Here is a 21,247-nt window from a genome sequence, read left to right as displayed (position 1 = left end):
ATATTCTTATTCTGCCCTATACTATATATAACTCAGTAAGTAGTTATTCCCAACAGTATTCCTTCTCTTCTATGCTATAGAGGATTCCCCACAGTATGACCTGACCTCCTCTATTCTTTTAATGTTAATTATTGATAAGCATTAATAAGTAGAATATATTTGTATTCACTAATGTACCTATCCCACATCCTTAAGTCACTTTGATTACATTGTATCCCCTTTAATAACTTTGTATCTACTGCACTTTTTGTTATTTGCACTATGTCACATTTACACTTCTTGCCACACAGGGGCGGTTCCGGCGCTACTGACACCAGCGTGATGACGTAGTGACGCTTGGACATCACTTCCGGTTTCCTCCAGTGCGGCAGCGAGGGAGCCTTTGGTGTCTGGGACGGCTCTTAGGCTATTTAGCCACTGTGAGGTAAGCACGAATACACACTGTTTGATTTTTCAGGAGTCTGAGGACGGGCATCACAGCTCGAAAACATTCACTCTTCAATAAATACTTTGTTTTATCACGGCGAGTACCTCTTTCTGGATTACTCTATGGCAGTGTTTTTCAACCAGTGTGCCGTGGCACACTAGTGTGCCGTGAGAGATCCTCAGGTGTGCCACGGCAGACTGACAACAGTGTGACATACTTTTTAAACTTTGCTTGTTTTTTACTCCTAATGCAGGGGTAGTTTGTAGGAGGCATGGCATAACAGCACAATACATACAGTATGTGTGTGTATGTGTATATATATATGCTGTATTAGGCTACAATGTGTGATTTTTTTAAAATTTTGGGATGGTGGTGTGCCACAGGATTTTTTAATGTAAAAAAGTGTGCCACGGCAAAAAAAAGGTTAAAAATAACTGCTCTATGGATATACTTGAGTCCCCCCCGGCATTATCTTTAACTACATAGTGAGTGCTGGTATTTTTGGATATATATATATATATATATATATATATATATATATATATATATATATATATATAAAAATTTCACGATTGAAAACTCTCCTAGTGTTAAGCTTTTTTGCGCTAGTCGGGTTGCGCTAGTATTACAAGTTAAAAAAAAGCATATATTGTGCTAGCGGTAACCCAAATAGCGTGAAAAACCTAACTTAAGTTTTCACGTGCGCGTGCATGTATTCCCCCATAGGTTTTTTTTTTTTTTTCTTATTTTTCTCTCTTTTGATTTCTATTATTATTATTAGTAGTTATTTATAGAGCACCAACAGATTCCGCAGTGTTAAGCCCACTCTGTCAAGCAAGCATCATGACATATTCTTGTTAGCACAAACCCGACATGAAAATATTCATATTCCAATGTTCTTTAACATATTTTCTCCAACATAGGTGTGTCTGGTCCACGGCGTCATCCTTACTTGTGGGATATTCTCTTCCCCAACAGGAAATGGCAAAGAGCCCAGCAAAGCTGGTCACATGATCCCTCCTAGGCTCCGCCTTCCCCAGTCATTCTCTTTGCCGTTGCACAGGCAACATCTCCACGGAGATGGCTCAGAGTTTTTTGGTGTTTAAATGTAGTTTTTATTCTTCAATCAAGAGTTTGTTATTTTAAAATAGTGCTGGTATGTACTATTTACTCTGAAACAGAAAAGAGATGAAGATTTCTGTTTGTAAGAGGAAAATGATTTTAGCAACCGTTACTAAAATCGATGGCTGTTTCCACACAGGACTGTTGAGAGGAATTAACTTTAGTTGGGGGAAACAGTGAGCAGACTTTGGCTGCTTGAGGTATGACACATTTCTAACAAGACTTGGTAATGCTGGAAGCTGTCATTTTCCCTATGGGATCCGGTAAGCCATTTTCTGAATTTTCAATATAAGAATAAGGGCTTCACAAGGGCTTTAAAGACTGGTAGACATTTTTCTGGGCCAAAACGATTACTTTATAAGCATATTTAATGGTTTACAACTTTGGAGAGTTATTTTAATCTTGGGAATTCTGTTAAAAAAACGGCAGGCACTGTATTCGACACCTTTTTCACTGGGGGCCTTCTCTAGTCATAGGCAGAGCCTCATTTTCGCGCCACTAATGCGCAGTTGTTTTTGAGAAGCAAGGCATGCAGATGCATGTGTGAGGAGCTCAGATCCACTGAAAAAGCTTATTGAAGGCGTCATTTGGTATCGTATTCCCCTCTGGGCTTGGTTGGGTCTCAGCAAAGCAGATACCAGGGACTGTATAGGGGTTAAATGTAAAAACGGCTCCGGTTCCGTTATTTTAAGAGTTAAAGCTTTCAAATTTGGTGTGCAATACTTTTAAGGCTTTATGACACTGTGGTGGAATTTTGGTGAATTTTGAACAATTCCTTCATACTTTTGCGTATATTCAGTAAAAAAGTGTGTTCAGTTTAAAATTTAAAGAGACAGTAACGGTTTTATTTTAAAACGTTTTTTGTGCTTTGTTATCAAGTTTATGCCTATTAACATATCTGAACTATCAGATAGACGATGTTCTGTATGTTCGGAAGCCAAGGTTCCTCTCCATTTAAATATATGTGATGAATGTGACAAACAAAGTAGGGACAATGATGCCACTGATAATAATGTTGCCCAAAATGATTCCTTAAGTGAGGGGAGTAAGCATGGTACTGCATCATCTCCTTCTATGTCTACGCCAGTCTTGCCCACTCAGGAGGTCCCTAGTGCATCTAGTGCGCCAATCCTCCTTACTATGCAACAATTAACGGCTGTAATGGATAATTCTATTAAAAACATTTTAGCCAAAATGCCCACTTATCAGCGAAAGCGCGACTGCTCTGTTTTAGATACTGAAGAGCATGAGGACGCTGATGATAATGGTTCTGACATGCCCTTACACCAGTCTGAAGGGGCTAGGGAGGTTTTGTCTGAGGGAGAAATTTCAGATTCAGGAAAAATTTCTCAACAAGCTGAACCTGACGTTATTACATTCAAATTTAAATTGGAACATCTCCGCGCTCTGCTTAAGGAGGTGTTATCTACTCTGGATGATTGTGACAATTTGGTCATTCCAGAGAAATTATGTAAGATGGACAGGTTCCTAGAGGTCCCGGTGCCCCCCGAAGCTTTTCCTATACCCAAGCGGGTGGCGGACATTGTAAATAAAGAATGGGAAAGGCCCGGCATACCTTTTGTCCCTCCCCCTATATTTAAGAAATTATTTCCTATGGTCGACCCCAGGAAGGACTTATGGCAGACAGTCCCCAAGGTCGAGGGGGCGGTTTCTACTCTAAACAAACGCACCACTATCCCTATAGAAGATAGTTGTGCTTTCAAAGATCCTATGGATAAAAAATTAGAGGGTTTGCTTAAAAAGATGTTTGTTCAGCAAGGTTACCTTCTACAACCAATTTCATGCATTGTTCCTGTCACTACAGCAGCGTGTTTCTGGTTCGAGGAACTAGAAAAGTCGCTCAATAAAGCATCTTCTTATGAGGAGGTTATGGACAGAGTTCAAGCACTTAAGTTGGCTAACTCTTTTACCTTAGACGCCACTTTGCAATTAGCTAGATTAGCGGCGAAAAATTCAGGTTTTGCTATTGTGGCGCGCAGAGCGCTTTGGCTGAAGTCTTGGTCAGCGGATGTGTCCTCCAAGAACAGATTGCTTAACATCCCTTTCAAGGGGAAAACGCTGTTTGGCCCTGACTTGAAAGAGATTATTTCAGACATCACTGGGGGAAAGGGCCACGCCCTTCATCAGGATAGGTCTTTTAAGGCTAAAAATAAAACAAATTTTCGTCCCTTTCGCAGAAACGGACCAGCCTCAAATTCTACATCCTCTAAGCAAGAGGGTAATTCTTCTCAAACCAAGCCAGCCTGGAGACCGATGCAAGGCTGGAACAAAGGTAAGCAGGCCAAGAAGCCCGCTACCGCTACCAAGACAGCATGAGATGCTGGCCCCCGATCCGGGACCGGATCTGGTGGGGGGCAGACTCTCTCTCTTCGCTCAGGCTTGGGCAAGAGATGTTCAGGATCCTTGGGCGCTAGAAATAGTTTCTCAAGGTTATCTCCTGGAATTCAAGGAACTACCCCCAAGGGGAAGGTTCCACAGGTCTCAATTGTCTTCAGACCAAATAAAGAGACAGGCATTCTTACATTGTGTAGAAGACCTGTTAAAAATGGGAGTGATTCATCCTGTTCCATTAGGAGAACAAGGGATGGGGGTTTTACTCCAATCTGTTCATAGTTCCCAAAAAAGAGGGAACATTCAGGCCAATTTTGGATCTCAAGATCCTAAACAAATTTCTCAAGGTTCCATCGTTCAAGATGGAAACCATTCGGACAATTCTTCCTACCATCCAGGAAGGTCAATTCATGACCACGGTGGATTTAAAGGATGCGTATCTACATATTCCTATCCACAAGGAGCATCATCGGTTCCTAAGATTCGCCTTTCTGGACAAGCATTACCAGTTTGTGGCACTTCCATTCGGACTAGCCACTGCTCCAAGAATTTTCACAAAGGTACTAGGGTCCCTTCTAGCGGTGCTAAGGCCAAGGGGCATTGCAGTAGTACCCTACTTGGACGACATACTGATTCAAGCGTCGTCTCTGCCACAAGCAAAGGCTCATACGGACATTGTCCTAGCCTTTCTCAGATCTCACGGGTGGAAAGTGAACGTAGAAAAAAGTTCTCTATTCCCGTCAACAAGAGTTCCCTTCTTGGGAACAATAATAGACTCCTTAGAAATGAAGATTTTTCTGACGGAAGCCAGAAAATCAAAACTTCTAAGCTCTTGTCAAGTACTTCATTCTGTTCTTCTTCCTTCCATAGCGCAGTGCATGGAAGTAATAGGTTTGATGGTTGCGGCAATGGACATAGTTCCTTTTGCGCGAATTCATCTAAGACCATTACAACTGTGCATGCTCAGACAGTGGAATGGGGATTATACAGATTTGTCTCCGACGATACAAGTAGATCAGAGGACCAGAGATTCACTCCGTTGGTGGCTGACCCTGGACAACCTGTCCCAAGGGATGAGCTTCAGAAGACCAGAGTGGGTCATTGTAACGACCGACGCCAGCCTGGTGGGCTGGGGCGCGGTCTGGAAACACCTGAAAGCTCAGGGTCTATGGTCTCGGGAAGAATCTCTTCTCCCGATAAACATTCTGGAACTGAGAGCGATATTCAATGCTCTCAAGGCTTGGCCTCAACTAGCAAAGGCCAAATTCATAAGGTTTCAATCAGACAACATGACGACTGTTGCATATATCAACCATCAGGAGGGAACAAGGAGTTCCCTGGCGATGGAAGAAGTGACCAAAGTAATTCAATGGGCGGAGATTCACTCCTGCCACTTGTCTGCAATCCACATCCCAGGAGTGGAAAATTGGGAAGCGGATTTTCTGAGTCGTCAGACATTTAATCCGGGGGAGTGGGAACTCCATCCGGAAATCTTTGCCCAAATAACTCAATTATGGGGCATTCCAGAGATGGATCTGATGGCGTCTCGTCAGAACTTCAAGGTTCCTTGCTACGGGTCCAGATCCAGGGATCCCAAGGCGACTCTAGTAGATGCACTAGTAGCGCCCTGGACCTTCAACCTAGCTTATGTGTTCCCACCGTTTCCTCTCATTCCCAGGCTGGTAGCCAGGATCAATCAGGAGAGGGCTTCGGTGATCTTGATAGCTCCTGCGTGGCCACGCAGAACTTGGTATGCAGACCTGGTGAATATGTCATCGGCTCCACCATGGAAGCTACCTTTGAGACGGGACCTTCTTGTTCAAGGTCCGTTCGAACATCCGAATCTGGCATCACTACAACTGACTGCTTGGAGATTGAACGCTTGATTTTATCAAAGCGTGGGTTCTCAGATTCTGTCATTGATACTCTTATTCAGGCTAGAAAGCCTGTAACTAGAAAAATTTACCATAAAGTATGGAAGAAATATATCTGTTGGTGCGAATCGAAAGGATTCCCATGGAACAGGGTAAAAATTCCTAAGATTCTATCCTTTCTACAAGAGGGTTTGGAGAAAGGATTATCTGCAAGTTCTTTGAAGGGACAGATTTCTGCTTTATCTGTTTTACTTCACAAGAAGCTGGCGGCTGTGCCAGATGTTCAGGCTTTTGTTCAGGCTCTGGTTAGAATCAAGCCTGTTTACAAACCTTTGACTCCTCCTTGGAGTCTCAATTTAGTTCTTTCAGTTCTTCAAGGGGTTCCGTTTGAACCCTTACATTCCGTAGATATTAAGTTATTATCTTGGAAAGTTTTGTTTTTGGTTGCAATTTCTTCTGCTAGAAGAGTTTCAGAGTTATCTGCTCTGCAGTGTTCTCCGCCCTATCTGGTGTTCCATGCAGATAAGGTGGTTTTGCGTACTAAACCTGTTTTTCTTCCGAAAGTTGTTTCTAACAAAAATATTAACCAGGAGATAGTGGTGCCTTCTTTGTGTCCGAATCCAGTTTCAAAGAAGGAACGTTTGTTGCACAATTTGGATGTAGTTCGTGCTCTAAAATTCTATTTAGAGGCTACAAAGGATTTCAGACAAACATCTTCCTTGTTTGTTGTTTATTCTGGTAAAAGGAGAGGTCAAAAAGCAACTTCTACCTCTCTCTCTTTTTGGCTTAAAAGCATCATCAGATTGGCTTATGAGACTGCCGGACGGCAGCCTCCTGAAAGAATCACAGCTCATTCCACTAGGGCTGTGGCTTCCACATGGGCCTTCAAGAACGAGGCTTCTGTTGATCAGATATGTAAGGCAGCGACTTGGTCTTCACTGCACACTTTTACCAAATTTTACAAATTTGATACTTTTGCTTCTTCTGAGGCTATTTTTGGGAGAAAGGTTTTGCAAACCGTGGTGCCTTCCATCTAGGTGACCTGATTTGCTCCCTCCCATCATCCGTGTCCTAAAGCTTTGGTATTGGTTCCCACAAGTAAGGATGACGCCGTGGACCGGACACACCTATGTTGGAGAAAACAGAATTTATGTTTACCTGATAAATTACTTTCTCCAACGGTGTGTCCGGTCCACGGCCCGCCCTGGTTTTTTAATCAGGTCTGATGATTTATTTTCTCTAACTACAGTCACCACGGTATCATATGATTTCTCCTATGCAAATATTCCTCCTTTACGTCGGTCGAATGACTGGGGAAGGCGGAGCCTAGGAGGGATCATGTGACCAGCTTTGCTGGGCTCTTTGCCATTTCCTGTTGGGGAAGAGAATATCCCACAAGTAAGGATGACGCCGTGGACCGGACACACCGTTGGAGAAAGTAATTTATCAGGTAAACATAAATTCTGTTTTTTGCAATATGCGCATACCCAATCGCATAGTGTAATATTCACAAACATGATTGCTTAATGTAATATGCACAGAAATAAGAGAGAGAGCAAAAGAGGGGAGGGGAGAGAGAGAGAGCAAAAGAGGGGAGGGGAGAGAGAGCACGCAAAAGAGGGGGGAGAGAGAGCATGCAAAAGAGGGGGGAGAGGGAGCAAGGGTTGGAACCGCGGTATTTAACAAAAAAATTGTGTACACGGGCTTTAGGACTAGTATATATGTATGTGTGTGTATATGTGTGTGTCTCTCTATCGCTCTATCTTTGGTTCCTAAAGGTAGGAAAGAGAAGAGGCGCCTAATGGTGTGATATCATAGATGCAGGCATATAGAGGCAAAATGCAGATGTCATATATATTCACAAGCCCAGGTGCACATCTAGTGCAATAATCAGCGGACCGAGGCTTTGGAGCTGCTCGACTGACTCAATCCACTGGTATCGACCTGCACCGGAACATATCCTCATAAGGATATCGCCTGATCCAAAGTGTACTAGTTGGGATCAAATATAGATAAGGTTCAAGGAGAAAACATAAAAACCAAATCCACTGTCCCAAACTAGATCCAATGTCCCAAACTGAAGCAAGGTATGGATATAAAATATATCGACTTTATTAAAATCAATTAAAATACAGAAAACACCGCAATGCGTTTCTCAGCACATATGATGTTTGATCAGTCTGTAATCGTGGTATTTAAAAAAAAATATATATATATATGTATGTATGAATGTGTGTGTGTATATATGTGTGTGTGTGTATATATATATATATATATATATATATATATATATATATATATGTGTGTGTATATATATATATATATATATATATATATGTGTGTGTATATATATATATATATATATATATATATATATATATATATATATATATATATATGTATATATGTATGTTTGTGTTTAGTCTTGTATCTCTATGTAAAAGTACTTTTGGAGGCTTTTTTTTTTGTAACACCAGAGGTCTCATATCTTTAAACGCTTAGAAGTTTTTGTGCAATATTTTTTTTTTAAAATAATTTTTATAAGACAGTGTTATGAGTGTAACTGTAATTTGTAATGTTTTTTGAAGTGTTTTGTGCAACTTTTTAGTTTCAGAAAATAGGTAACCACAGCTCTGAGATCGCAGTAAGAATTGAATTGTAAAAAGTGATTGCGTTAGCACAATCACTATTTTGCTCAACTTTTGATATCAGCGGAATTAAAATGACTCGCGAAAACACGAAATCACTAGTTCAAAACTGTTTACCCTCACTTGTTATCTAGCCTTATGTGTTTTGATTAGTCGCAAATTAGAAAACTGTAAAGGTGACCCCTTTTCTCCTGTTAAGTGTAGTCAGTCCATGGGTCATCATTACTTCTGGGATATTAACTCCTCCCCAACAGGAAGTGCAAGAGGATCACCCAAGCAGAGCTGCTATATAGCTCCTCCCCTCTACGTCACACCCAGTCATTCTCTTGCACCCAACTAATAGATAGGATGTGTGAGAGGACTGTGGTGATTATACTTAGTTTTTATATCTTCAATCAAAAGTTTGTTATTTTAAAACAGCACCGGAGTGTGTTGTTCCTTCTCAGGTAGAATTTGAAGAAGAATCTACCTGAGTTTTTGGATGATTTTAGCCGGCGTAGCTAAGATTCATTTTGCTGTTCTCGGCCATTCTGAGGGGTGAGGTAAACTTCAGATCAGGGGACAGCGGGCAGGTTCACCTGCAAAGAGGTATGTTGCAGTATATTATTTTCTGAGGAATGGAATTGACTGAGAAAATACTGCCAATACCGATATAATGTAAGTTCAGCCTTAAATGCAGTAGTAGCAACTGGTATCAGGCTGTTATGTATATATGGTTACACTTCAGTATTCTGGGGAATGGCACTTCACTGGGATAATACTATATGCATATAACTTTTAGCCTAACTTGCAGTGGGAACGTCTAGCAACAGGCTGTTTAATGACATTTCATTTTATTTGATTTTAAACGTTTTTCTGGCATGTTAAATCGTTTAATTATCTGAGGTACTGGGTGAAAAATTGTTTTGGGCACTGTTTTTCCACTTGGCTGTCGTTTATTTTAATTTAAGACAGTTTACTGAAATTCCCTCACTGCTGTGTGTGAGGGGGAGGGGCCTATTTTGGCGCTTTTGCTACGCATCAGAAATTCAGTCACAAGTCTGTTTCTCTCCCTGCATGATCCGGATCGTCTCTACAGAGCTCAAGGGTCTTCAAAAATTATTTTGAGGGAGGTAATCACTCACAGCAGACCTGTGAGATTGTGCTTTGACTGTGATAAAAAACGTTTATATTTTGTACATTTTTTTCTGCTATTAAGGGTTAGTTATCCATTGCTAATGGGGGCAATCCTTTGCTAAATTTATGCTTTTACCAGGAAAAATTTGGTTTTTATAATTTCTCCGGTTCATAGTTTTTTTCTGTGCTTCTTAAAGGCACAGTGCGTTTTTCATATTACTTGTAAATTGAGTTGAAAAGTATTTCCAAGCTTGCTAGTTTAATTGCTAGTTTGTTAAACATGTCTGACTCAGAGGAATATCTCTGTGCTATATGTGCAAAAGCCAAGGTGGAGCCCAATAGAAATTTATGTACTAATTGCATTGATGCTACTTTAAATAAAAGTCAATCTGTACAAATTGAACATCATTCACCAAACAACGAGGGGGAAGTTATGCCGACTAACTTGCCTCACGTGTCAGTACCTGCATCTCCCGCTCGGGAGGTGCGTGATATTGTAACGCCGAGTACTTCAGGGCGGCCATTACAAATCACACTACAGGACATGGCTAATGTTATGACTGAAGTTTTGTCTAAATTACCAGAACTTAGAGGTAAGCGAGATCACTCTGGGGTGAGAACAGAGTGCGCTGATAATATTAGGGCCATGTCAGATACTGCGTCACAATCTGCAGAACATGAGGACGGAGAGCTTCAATCTGCAGGTGACGGATCTGATCCAAATAGAGTGGATTCAGACATTTCAAATTTTAAGTTTAAACTAGAAAACCTCCGTGTACTGCTAGGGGAGGTATTAGCGGCTCTGAATGATTGTAACACCGTTGCAATCCCAGAGAAATTATGTAGGCTGGATAGATACTATGCAGTACCAGCGAGTACTGACGTATTTCCTATACCTAAGAGGCTTACAGAGATAATTACTAAGGAGTGGGATAGGCCCGGTGTACCCTTTTCCCCCCTCCTGTATTTAGAAAAATGTTTCCAATAGACGCCACCACACGGGACTTATGGCAGATGGTCCCTAACGTGGAGGGAGCGGTTTCTACTCTGGCTAAGCGTACCACTATCCCGGTGGAGGATAGCTGTGCCTTTTCAGATCCAATGGATAAAAAATTAGAGGGTTACCTTAAGAAAATGTTTGTTCAACAAGGTTTTATATTGCAACCCCTTGCATGTATTGCGTCTGTCACGGCTGCGGCCGCATTTTGGTCCGAGTCTCTGGAAGAGACTCTTGACTCAATAACCATAGACGAGATTTCAAATAAGCTTAAAACCCTTAAGCTAGCTAATTCATTTATTTCAGATGCCGTAGTACATTTAACTAAACTTACAGCTAAGAATTCCGGATTCGCCATTCAGGCACGTAGAGCACTGTGGCTAAAATCCTGGTCAGCTGATGTTACTTCTAAATTACTTAACATACCTTTCAAAGGGCAGACCTTATTCGGGCCCGGTTTGAAAGAAATTATCGCTGACATTACAGGAGGTAAAGGCCATGCCCTGCCTCAAGACAGAGCCAAACCTAGGGCTAGACAGTCTAATTTTCGTGCCTTTCGTAACTTCAAGGCAGGAGCAGCATCAACTTCCTCTGCACCAAAACAGGAAGGAGCTGTTGCTCGCTACAGACAAGGCTGGAAACCTAACCAGTCCTGGAACAAGGGCAAGCAGGCCAGAAAACCTGCTGCTGCCCCTAAGACAGCATGAATTGAGGGCCCCCGATCCGGGAACGGATCTAGTGGGGGGCAGACTTTCTCTCTTCGCCCAGGCTTGGGCAAGAGATGTCCAGGATCCCTGGGCGTTAGAGATCATATCTCAGGGATATCTTCTGGACTTCAAAATCTCTCCCCCAAAAGGGAGATTTCATCTTTCAAGGTTGTCAACAAACCAAATAAAGAAAGAGGCGTTTCTACGCTGTGTACAAGATCTTTTGCTAATGGGAGTGATCCACCCGGTTCCGCGGTCGGAGCACGGACAGGGGTTTTACTCATATCTGTTTGTGGTTCCCAAGAAAGAAGGAACCTTCAGACCAATCTTGGATTTAAAGATCTTAAACAAATTCCTAAGAGTTCCATCGTTCAAAATGGAAACTATTCGGACAATCTTACCCATGATCCAAAAGGGTCAGTACATGACCACAGTGGATTTAAAGGACGCTTACCTTCACATACCGATTCACAAAGATCATTACCGGTATCTAAGGTTTGCCTTCCTAGACAGGCATTACCAGTTTGTAGCTCTTCCATTCGGATTGGCTACGGCTCCAAGAATCTTCACAAAGGTTCTGGGCGCTCTTCTGGCGGTACTAAGACCATGAGGAATTTCGGTGGCTCCGTACCTAGACGACATTCTGATACAAGCGTCAAGCTTTCAAACTGCCAAGTCTCATACAGAGTTAGTACTGGCATTTCTAAGGTCGCATGGGTGGAAGGTGAACGAAGAGAAAAGTTCTCTCTTTCCACTCACAAGAGTTCCCTTCTTGGGGACTCTTATAGATTCTGTAGAAATGAAGATCTACCTGACAGAAGGCAGGTTAACAAAGCTTCAAAATGCTTGCCGTGTCCTTCATTCCATTCAACACCCGTCAGTGGCTCAATGCATGGAGGTAATCGGCTTAATGGTAGCGACAATGGACATAGTACCCTTTGCACGCCTACATCTCAGACCGCTGCAATTGTGCATGCTAAGTCAGTGGAATGGGGATTACTCAGATTTGTCCCCTACTCTGAATCTGGATCAAGAGACCAGAAATTCTCTTCTATGGTGGCTTTCTCGGCCACATCTGTCCAGGGGGATGCCATTCAGCAGACCAGATTGGACAATTGTAACAACAGACGCCAGCCTACTAGGTTGGGGCGCTGTCTGGAATTCCCTGAAGGCTCAGGGATCATGGACTCAGGAGGAGAGTCTCCTTCCAATAAACATTCTGGAATTGAGAGCAGTTCTCAATGCCCTTCTGGCTTGGCCTCAGTTAACAACTCGGGGGTTCATCAGGTTTCAGTCGGACAACATCACGACTGTATCTTACATCAACCATCAAGGAGGGACAAGAAGCTCCCTAGCGATGATGGAAGTATCAAAGATAATTCGCTGGGCAGAGTCTCACTCTTGCCACCTGTCAGCGATCCACATTCCTGGAGTGGAGAACTGGGAGGCGGATTTCCTAAGTCGTCAGACTTTTCATCCGGGGGAGTGGGAACTTCATCCGGAGGTCTTTGCCCAAATACTTCGACTTTGGGGCAAACCAGAGATAGATCTCATGGCGTCTCGCCAGAACGCCAAGCTTCCTTGTTACGGGTCCAGGTCCAGGGACCCGGGAGCGGTCCTGGTAGATGCTTTGACAGCACCTTGGACCTTCGGGATGGCCTATGTGTTTCCACCCTTCCCGATGCTTCCTCGATTGATTGCCAGGATCAAACAGGAGAGAGCATCGGTGATTCTAATAGCGCCTGCGTGGCCACGCAGGACCTGGTATGCAGATCTAGTGGACATGTCATCCTGTCCACCTTGGTCTCTGCCTCTGAGACAAGACCTTCTAATTCAGGGTCCTTTCAAACATCAAAATCTAATTTCTCTGAAGCTGACTGCTTGGAAATTGAACGCTTGATTTTATCAAAGCGTGGATTTTCGGAGTCAGTAATTGATACCTTAATACAGGCTAGGAAACCTGTTACCAGAAAGATTTACCATAAAATATGGCGTAAATACTTACATTGGTGCGAATCCAAGAGTTACTCATGGAGTAAGGTTAGGATTCCTAGGATATTGTCTTTTCTACAAGAGGGTTTAGAAAAGGGTTTATCTGCTAGTTCCTTAAAGGGACAGATCTCAGCTCTGTCCATTCTTTTACACAAACGTCTGTCAGAAGTTCCAGACGTTCAGGCTTTTTGCCAGGCTTTGGCCAGGATTAAGCCTGTGTTTAAAACTGTTGCTCCACCATGGAGCTTAAATTTAGTTCTTAACGTTTTACAGGGTGTTCCGTTTGAATCCCTTCATTCCATTGATATTAAATTGTTATCTTGGAAAGTTCTGTTTTTAATGGCTATTTCTCCAACATAGGTGTGTCCGGTCCACGGCGTCATCCTTACTTGTGGGATATTCTCTTCCCCAACAGGAAATGGCAAAGAGCCCAGCAAAGCTGGTCACATGATCCCTCCTAGGCTCCGCCTACCCCAGTCATTCTCTTTGCCGTTGTACAGGCAACATCTCCACGGAGATGGCTTAGAGTTTTTTAGTGTTTAACTGTAGTTTTTATTATTCAATCAAGAGTTTGTTATTTTAAAATAGTGCTGGTATGTACTATTTACTCAGAAACAGAAAAGAGATGAAGATTTCTGTTTGTATGAGGAAAATGATTTTAGCAAACGTTACTAAAATCCATGGCTGTTCCACACAGGACTGTTGAGAGGAATTAACTTCAGTCGGGGGAACAGTGAGCAGTCTCTTGCTGCTTGAGGTATGACACATTCTAACAAGACGATGTAATGCTGGAAGCTGTCATTTTCCCTATGGGATCCGGTAAGCCATGTTTATTAAGATAGTAAATAAGGGCTTCACAAGGGCTTATTAAGACTGTAGACTTTTTCTGGGCTAAATCGATTCATTATTAACACATATTTAGCCTTGAGGAATCATTTTATCTGGGTATTTTGATAAGATTATATCGGCAGGCACTGTTTTAGACACCTTATTCTTAGGGGCTTTCCCAAATCATAGGCAGAGCCTCATTTTCGCGCCGGTGTTGCGCACTTGTTTTTGAGAGGCATGACATGCAGTCGCATGTGTGAGGAGCTCTGATACATAGAAAAGACTTTCTGAAGGCGTCATTTGGTATCGTATTCCCCTTTGGGCTTGGTTGGGTCTCAGCAAAGCAGATACCAGGGACTGTAAAGGGGTTAAAGTTAAAAACGGCTCCGGTTCCGTTATTTTAAGGGTTAAAGCTTCCAAATTTGGTGTGCAATACTTTTAAGGCTTTAAGACACTGTGGTGAAATTTTGGTGAATTTTGAACAATTCCTTCATATTTTTTCGCAATTGCAGTAATAAAGTGTGTTCAGTTTAAAATTTAAAGTGACAGTAACGGTTTTATTTTAAAACGTTTTTTGTACTTTGTTATCAAGTTTATGCCTGTTTAACATGTCTGAACTACCAGATAGACTGTGTTCTGAATGTGGGGAAGCCAGAGTTCCTTCTCATTTAAATAAATGTGATTTATGTGACAATGACAATGATGCCCAAGATGATTCCTCAAGTGAGGGGAGTAAGCATGGTACTGCATCATTCCCTCCTTCGTCTACACGAGTCTTGCCCACTCAGGAGGCCCCTAGTACATCTAGCGCGCCAATACTCCTTACTAGGCAACAATTAACGGCTGTAATGGATAATTCTGTCAAAAACATTTTAGCCAAGATGCACACTTATCAGCGTAAGCGCGACTGCTCTGTTTTAGATACTGAAGAGCATGACGACGCTGATAATAATGGTTCTGAAGGGCCCCTAAACCAGTCTGATGGGGCCAGGGAGGTTTTGTCTGAGGGAGAAATTACTGATTCAGGGAACATTTCTCAACAAGCTGAACCTGATGTGATTACGTTTAAATTTAAGTTGGAACATCTCCGCATTCTGCTTAAGGAGGTATTATCCACTCTGGATGATTGTGACAAGTTGGTCATCCCAGAGAAACTATGTAAAATGGACAAGTTCCTAGAGGTCCCGGGGCTCCCAGAAGCTTTTCCTATACCCAAGCGGGTGGCGGACATTGTAAATAAAGAATGGGAAAGGCCCGGTATTCCTTTCGTCCCTCCCCCCATATTTAAAAAATTGTTTCCTATGGTCGACCCCAGAAAGGACTTATGGCAGACAGTCCCCAAGGTCGAGGGAGCGGTTTCCACTTTAAACAAACGCACCACTATACCCATAGAAGATAGTTGTGCTTTCAAAGATCCTATGGATAAAAAATTAGAAGGTTTACTTAAAAAGATGTTTGTTCAGCAGGGTTACCTTCTACAACCAATTTCATGCATTGTCCCTGTCGCTACAGCCGCGTGTTTCTGGTTCGATGAGCTGGTAAAGGCGGTCGATAGTGATTCTCCTCCTTATGAGGAGATTATGGACAGAATCAATGCTCTCAAATTGGCTAATTCTTTCACCCTAGACGCCACTTTGCAATTGGCTAGGTTAGCGGCTAAGAATTCTGGGTTTGCTATTGTGGCGCGCAGAGCGCTTTGGTTGAAATCTTGGTCAGCTGATGCGTCTTCCAAGAACAAGCTACTTAACATTCCTTTCAAGGGGAAAACGCTGTTTGGCCCTGACTTGAAAGAGATTATCTCTGATATCACTGGGGGTAAGGGCCACGCCCTTCCTCAGGATCGGCCTTTCAAGGCCAAAAATAAACCTAATTTTCGTCCCTTTCGTAGAAACGGACCAGCCCAAAGTGCTACGTCCTCTAAGCAAGAGGGTAATACTTCTCAAGCCAAGCCAGCTTGGAGACCAATGCAAGGCTGGAACAAGGGAAAGCAGGCCAAGAAACCTGCCACTGCTACCAAGACAGCATGAAATGTTGGCCCCCGATCCGGGACAGGATCTGGTGGGGGGCAGACTCTCTCTCTTCGCTCAGGCTTGGGCAAGAGATGTTCTGGATCCTTGGGCGCTAGAAATAGTCTCCCAAGGTTATCTTCTGGAATTCAAGGGGCTTCCCCCAAGGGGGAGGTTCCACAGGTCTCAGTTGCCTTCAGACCACATAAAAAGACAGGCATTCTTACGTTGTGTAGAAGACCTGTTAAAAATGGGAGTGATTCATCCTGTTCCATTAGGAGAACAAGGGATGGGGTTCTACTCCAATCTGTTCATAGTTCCCAAAAAAGAGGGAACGTTCAGACCAATCTTAGATCTCAAGATCTTAAACAAGTTTCTCAAGGTTCCATCGTTCAAAATGGAAACCATTCGAACAATTCTTCCTTCCATCCAGGAAGGTCAATTCATGACCACGGTGGATTTAAAGGATGCGTATCTACATATTCCTATCCACAAGGAACATCATCGGTTCCTAAGGTTCGCATTCCTGGACAAGCATTACCAGTTCGTGGCGCTTCCTTTCGGATTAGCCACTGCTCCAAGGATTTTCACAAAGGTACTAGGGTCCCTTCTAGCTGTGCTAAGACCAAGGGGCATTGCTGTAGTACCTTACTTGGACGACATTCTGATTCAAGCGTCGTCCCTTCCTCAAGCAAAGGCTCACACGGACATCGTCCTGGCCTTTCTCAGATCTCACGGATGGAAAGTGAACGTGGAAAAGAGTTCTCTATCTCCGTCAACAAGGGTTCCCTTCTTGGGAACAATAATAGACTCCTTAGAAATGAGGATTTTTCTGACAGAGGCCAGAAAAACAAAACTTCTAGACTATTGTCGGATACTTCATTCCGTTCCTCTTCCTTCCATAGCGCAGTGCATGGAAGTGATAGGTTTGATGGTAGCGGCAATGGACATAGTTCCTTTTGCGCGCATTCATCTAAGACCATTACAACTGTGCATGCTCAGTCAGTGGAATGGGGACTATACAAACTTGTCTCCGAGGATACAAGTAAATCAGAGGACCAGAGACTCACTCCGTTGGTGGCTGTCCCTGGACAACCTGTCACAAGGGATGACCTTCCGCAGACCAGAGTGGGTCATTGTCACGACCGATCCCAGTCTGATGGGCTGGGGCGCGGTCTGGGGATCCCTGAAAGCTCAGGGTCTTTGGTCTCGGGAAGAATCTCTTCTACCGATAAATATTCTGGAACTGAGAGCGATATTCAATGCTCTCAAGGCTTGGCCTCAGCTAGCGAGGGCCAAGTTCATACGGTTTCAATCAGACAACATGACAACTGTTGCGTACATCAACCATCAGGGGGGAACAAGGAGTTCCCTGGCGATGGAAGAAGTGACCAAAATCATTCTATGGGCGGAGTCTCACTCCTGCCACCTGTCTGCTATCCACATCCCAGGAGTGGAAAATTGGGAAGCGGATTTTCTGAGTCGTCAGACATTGCATCCGGGGGAGTGGGAACTCCATCCGGAAATCTTTGCCCAAGTCACTCAACTGTGGGGCATTCCAGACATGGATCTGATGGCCTCTCGTCAGAACTTCAAAGTTCCTTGCTACGGGTCCAGATCCAGGGATCCCAAGGCGGCTCTAGTGGATGCACTAGTAGCACCTTGGACCTTCAAACTAGCTTATGTATTCCCGCCGTTTCCTCTCATCCCCAGGCTGGTAGCCAGGATCAATCAGGAAAGGGCGTCGGTGATCTTGATAGCTCCTGCGTGGCCACGCAGGACTTGGTATGCAGATCTGGTGAATATGTCATCGGCTCCACCATGGAAGCTACCTTTGAGACGAGACCTTCTTGTTCAAGGTCCGTTCGAACATCCGAATCTGGTCTCACTCCAGCTGACTGCTTGGAGATTGAACGCTTGATCTTATCAAAGCGAGGGTTCTCAGATTCTGTTATTGATACTCTTGTTCAGGCCAGAAAGCCTGTAACTAGAAAGATTTACCACAAAATTTGGAAAAAATATATCTGTTGGTGTGAATCTAAAGGATTCCCTTGGGACAAGGTTAAGATTCCTAAGATTCTATCCTTCCTTCAAGAAGGATTGGAAAAAGGATTATCTGCAAGTTCCCTGAAGGGACAGATTTCTGCCTTGTCTGTGTTACTTCACAAAAAGCTGGCAGCTGTGCCAGATGTTCAAGCCTTTGTTCAGGCTCTGGTTAGAATCAAGCCTGTTTACAAACCTTTGACTCCTCCTTGGAGTCTCAACTTAGTTCTTTCAGTTCTTCAGGGGGTTCCGTTTGAACCCTTACATTCCGTTGATATTAAGTTATTATCTTGGAAAGTTTTGTTTTTGGTTGCAATTTCTTCTGCTAGAAGAGTTTCAGAATTATCTGCTCTGCAGTGTTCTCCTCCTTATCTGGTGTTCCATGCAGATAAGGTGGTTTTACGTACTAAACCTGGTTTTCTTCCAAAAGTTGTTTCTAACAAAAACATTAACCAGGAGATTATCGTCCCTTCTCTGTGTCCGAAACCAGTTTCGAAGAAGGAACGTTTGTTGCACAATTTGGATGTTGTTCGTGCTCTAAAATTCTATTTAGATGCTACAAAGGATTTTAGACAAACATCTTCCTTGTTTGTTGTTTATTCCGGTAAAAGGAGAGGTCAAAAAGCAACTTCTACCTCTCTCTCTTTTTGGATTAAAAGCATCATCAGATTGGCTTACGAGACTGCCGGACGGCAGCCTCCCGAAAGAATCACAGCTCATTCCACTAGGGCTGTGGCTTCCACATGGGCCTTCAAGAACGAGGCTTCTGTTGATCAGATATGTAGGGCAGCGACTTGGTCTTCACTGCACACTTTTACCAAATTTTACAAGTTTGATACTTTTGCTTCTTCTGAGGCTATTTTTGGGAGAAAGGTTTTGCAAGCCGTGGTGCCTTCCATCTAGGTGACCTGATTTGCTCCCTCCCATCATCCGTGTCCTAAAGCTTTGGTATTGGTTCCCACAAGTAAGGATGACGCCGTGGACCGGACACACCTATGTTGGAGAAAACAGAATTTATGTTTACCTGATAAATTACTTTCTCCAACGGTGTGTCCGGTCCACGGCCCGCCCTGGTTTTTTAATCAGGTCTGATAATTTATTTTCTTTAACTACAGTCACCACGGTATCATATGGTTTCTCCTATGCAAATATTCCTCCTTAACGTCGGTCGAATGACTGGGGTAGGCGGAGCCTAGGAGGGATCATGTGACCAGCTTTGCTGGGCTCTTTGCCATTTCCTGTTGGGGAAGAGAATATCCCACAAGTAAGGATGACGCCGTGGACCGGACACACCGTTGGAGAAAGTAATTTATCAGGTAAACATAAATTCTGTTTTTTCAAGTTATCTAATACCTTCGATTTTTTTAAAAAGCCATTTATTTCTCACTTCAGTAGCATTTTTTTGGCTTTTTACACAACATATTTTTAAATGAACGTTTTGTGCTGCTCAGTTTATTGGTTAATAAAACACAATGGTTTTCTCATTTAAAAAAGTTTATAATTAAACTCTAATCACACAATTTAAATAATGAAATAGATTAAATAGCCATCTAAACAATCACTTATAATTGTTATTAAATGGAGGAATATAGATATTAAATATGATTGTAATAAAAATAGCATAAAATTATTAGCTGCACGTGTTCTAAATTAGCAACCTTGGGTAAGTGAATAGGCTGTTTTCAGACACATTAGGGACTCTACAGGCTAATACTGAATACATTTCTCTTGTAAGATGTATCGACTCCACGGATTCATCCATATTTGTGGGATATTCTCCTTCCTTACAGGAAGTGGCAAAGAGAGCACCCACAGCAGAGCTTTCTATATAGCTCCTCCCTTAGCTCCACCCCCCAGTCATTCTCTTTGCCTACTCTAAGTACTAGGAAGGGTAAAGTGAGTGTGGTGACAACAATGTTAGTTTTTATTTTCTCAAGCAAAAGTTTGTTATTTTAAATGGTACTGGTGTGTACTATTTACTCTCTGGCAGAAAGGGGATGAAGATTTCTGCAAGGAGGATGATGATCTTAGCACTTTGTAACTAAGATCCACTGCTGTTCTCACAAGGGCTGAAGAGTACAGGAAAACTTCAGTTGGGCGAACGGTTTGCAGGCTAAACTGCATTGAGGTATGTTCAGTCTATTTTTTTTCTAGACAGACTGTGATAATTCTAGAAAAGGCTGGCAATATCCCCATGAGGGAAGGGTAAGCTGTATTCAGACACTTATTAGGAATCCCAGCTTGCATAAAGGGCTCATTAGTTACTGGTGACACTGATAGGAAAAAACTTTTTTTTTTTATTGCAAATATAACGTTTTTTGAGGGACTTTAAGGGTTCATTGTGGCTTGTTTAAGGGTTATTAACCCACACGGCTAGTTTAAGAAACACTCTGTTGTGTTTCTTTTAGGCCCCATAACATTGAGTGAGGTGGGAGGGGCCTATTTACGCGCCTCAGAGACATCCAGCTGCTTCTCCAGAGGTTCCTACTGTGTTTGAGGGTTTTAAAGATGTTTTTTTCCCCACAAATCGTTCCTAAAGGGCAGGTAGGCGCCACAGCAGAGATGTGGCAAGTTGCTGAACGTTTTTACCGGTTTTTGACGTTTTGTCAATCCGGTTTTTACATTAAGGGGTTAATTGTTGATTTGCATAGCTGTGCAAAGTTACTAAGGCTGTATGATGCTACTGTAAAAATTTTGTTGAGTTTACTGCTTTTTTACACTGTTTTGCAGAATTTGTACAGCTTTATTTCTCTTAAAGGCACAGTACCGTTTTTTTCTAAGTGTTATTTGCTTTGATTAAAGTGTTTTCCAAGCTTGCTTGTTGCATTACTGGCCTGTTTAACATGTCTGACATCAAGGAAAATCCTTGTTCAATGTGTTTAGAAGCCATTGTGGAACCCCCTCCTTAGAATGTGTCCCACTTGCACTGATATGTCTATACATTATAAAGAGCATATTTTAACACTTAAAAATATTGCAATAGATGATTCTCAGACAGAAGGAAATGAGGGTTTGCCATCTAGCTCTCCCCAAGTGTCACAACCAGTAACGCCCGCACAAGTGACGCCAAGTACCTCTAGTGCGTCGAATTCATTTACTTTACAAGACATGGCCACAGTTATGAATACAACCCTC

General features: G+C 42.7%; 1 protein-coding gene across 1 annotated transcript in view; it reads left to right on the top strand.

The window, feature by feature from the left end:
- The first annotated feature begins 291 nt into the window (after nucleotides 1-291).
- LOC128660023 (gastrula zinc finger protein XlCGF26.1-like) overlaps nucleotides 292-21,247 on the top strand; it is a 72,172-nt gene continuing 51,216 nt past the window's right edge. Inside the window, exon 1 of the mRNA XM_053713624.1 lies at nucleotides 292-424. The gene's annotated coding sequence lies outside the window, so the exon portion shown is untranslated. The remainder of the gene's footprint in view (nucleotides 425-21,247) is intronic.

Source organism: Bombina bombina, chromosome 5 (assembly GCF_027579735.1).
Source record: "Bombina bombina isolate aBomBom1 chromosome 5, aBomBom1.pri, whole genome shotgun sequence".
NCBI classification, from domain to species: Eukaryota; Metazoa; Chordata; class Amphibia; order Anura; family Bombinatoridae; genus Bombina; species Bombina bombina.
This window is presented reverse-complemented; position numbering and strand designations above follow the sequence as displayed.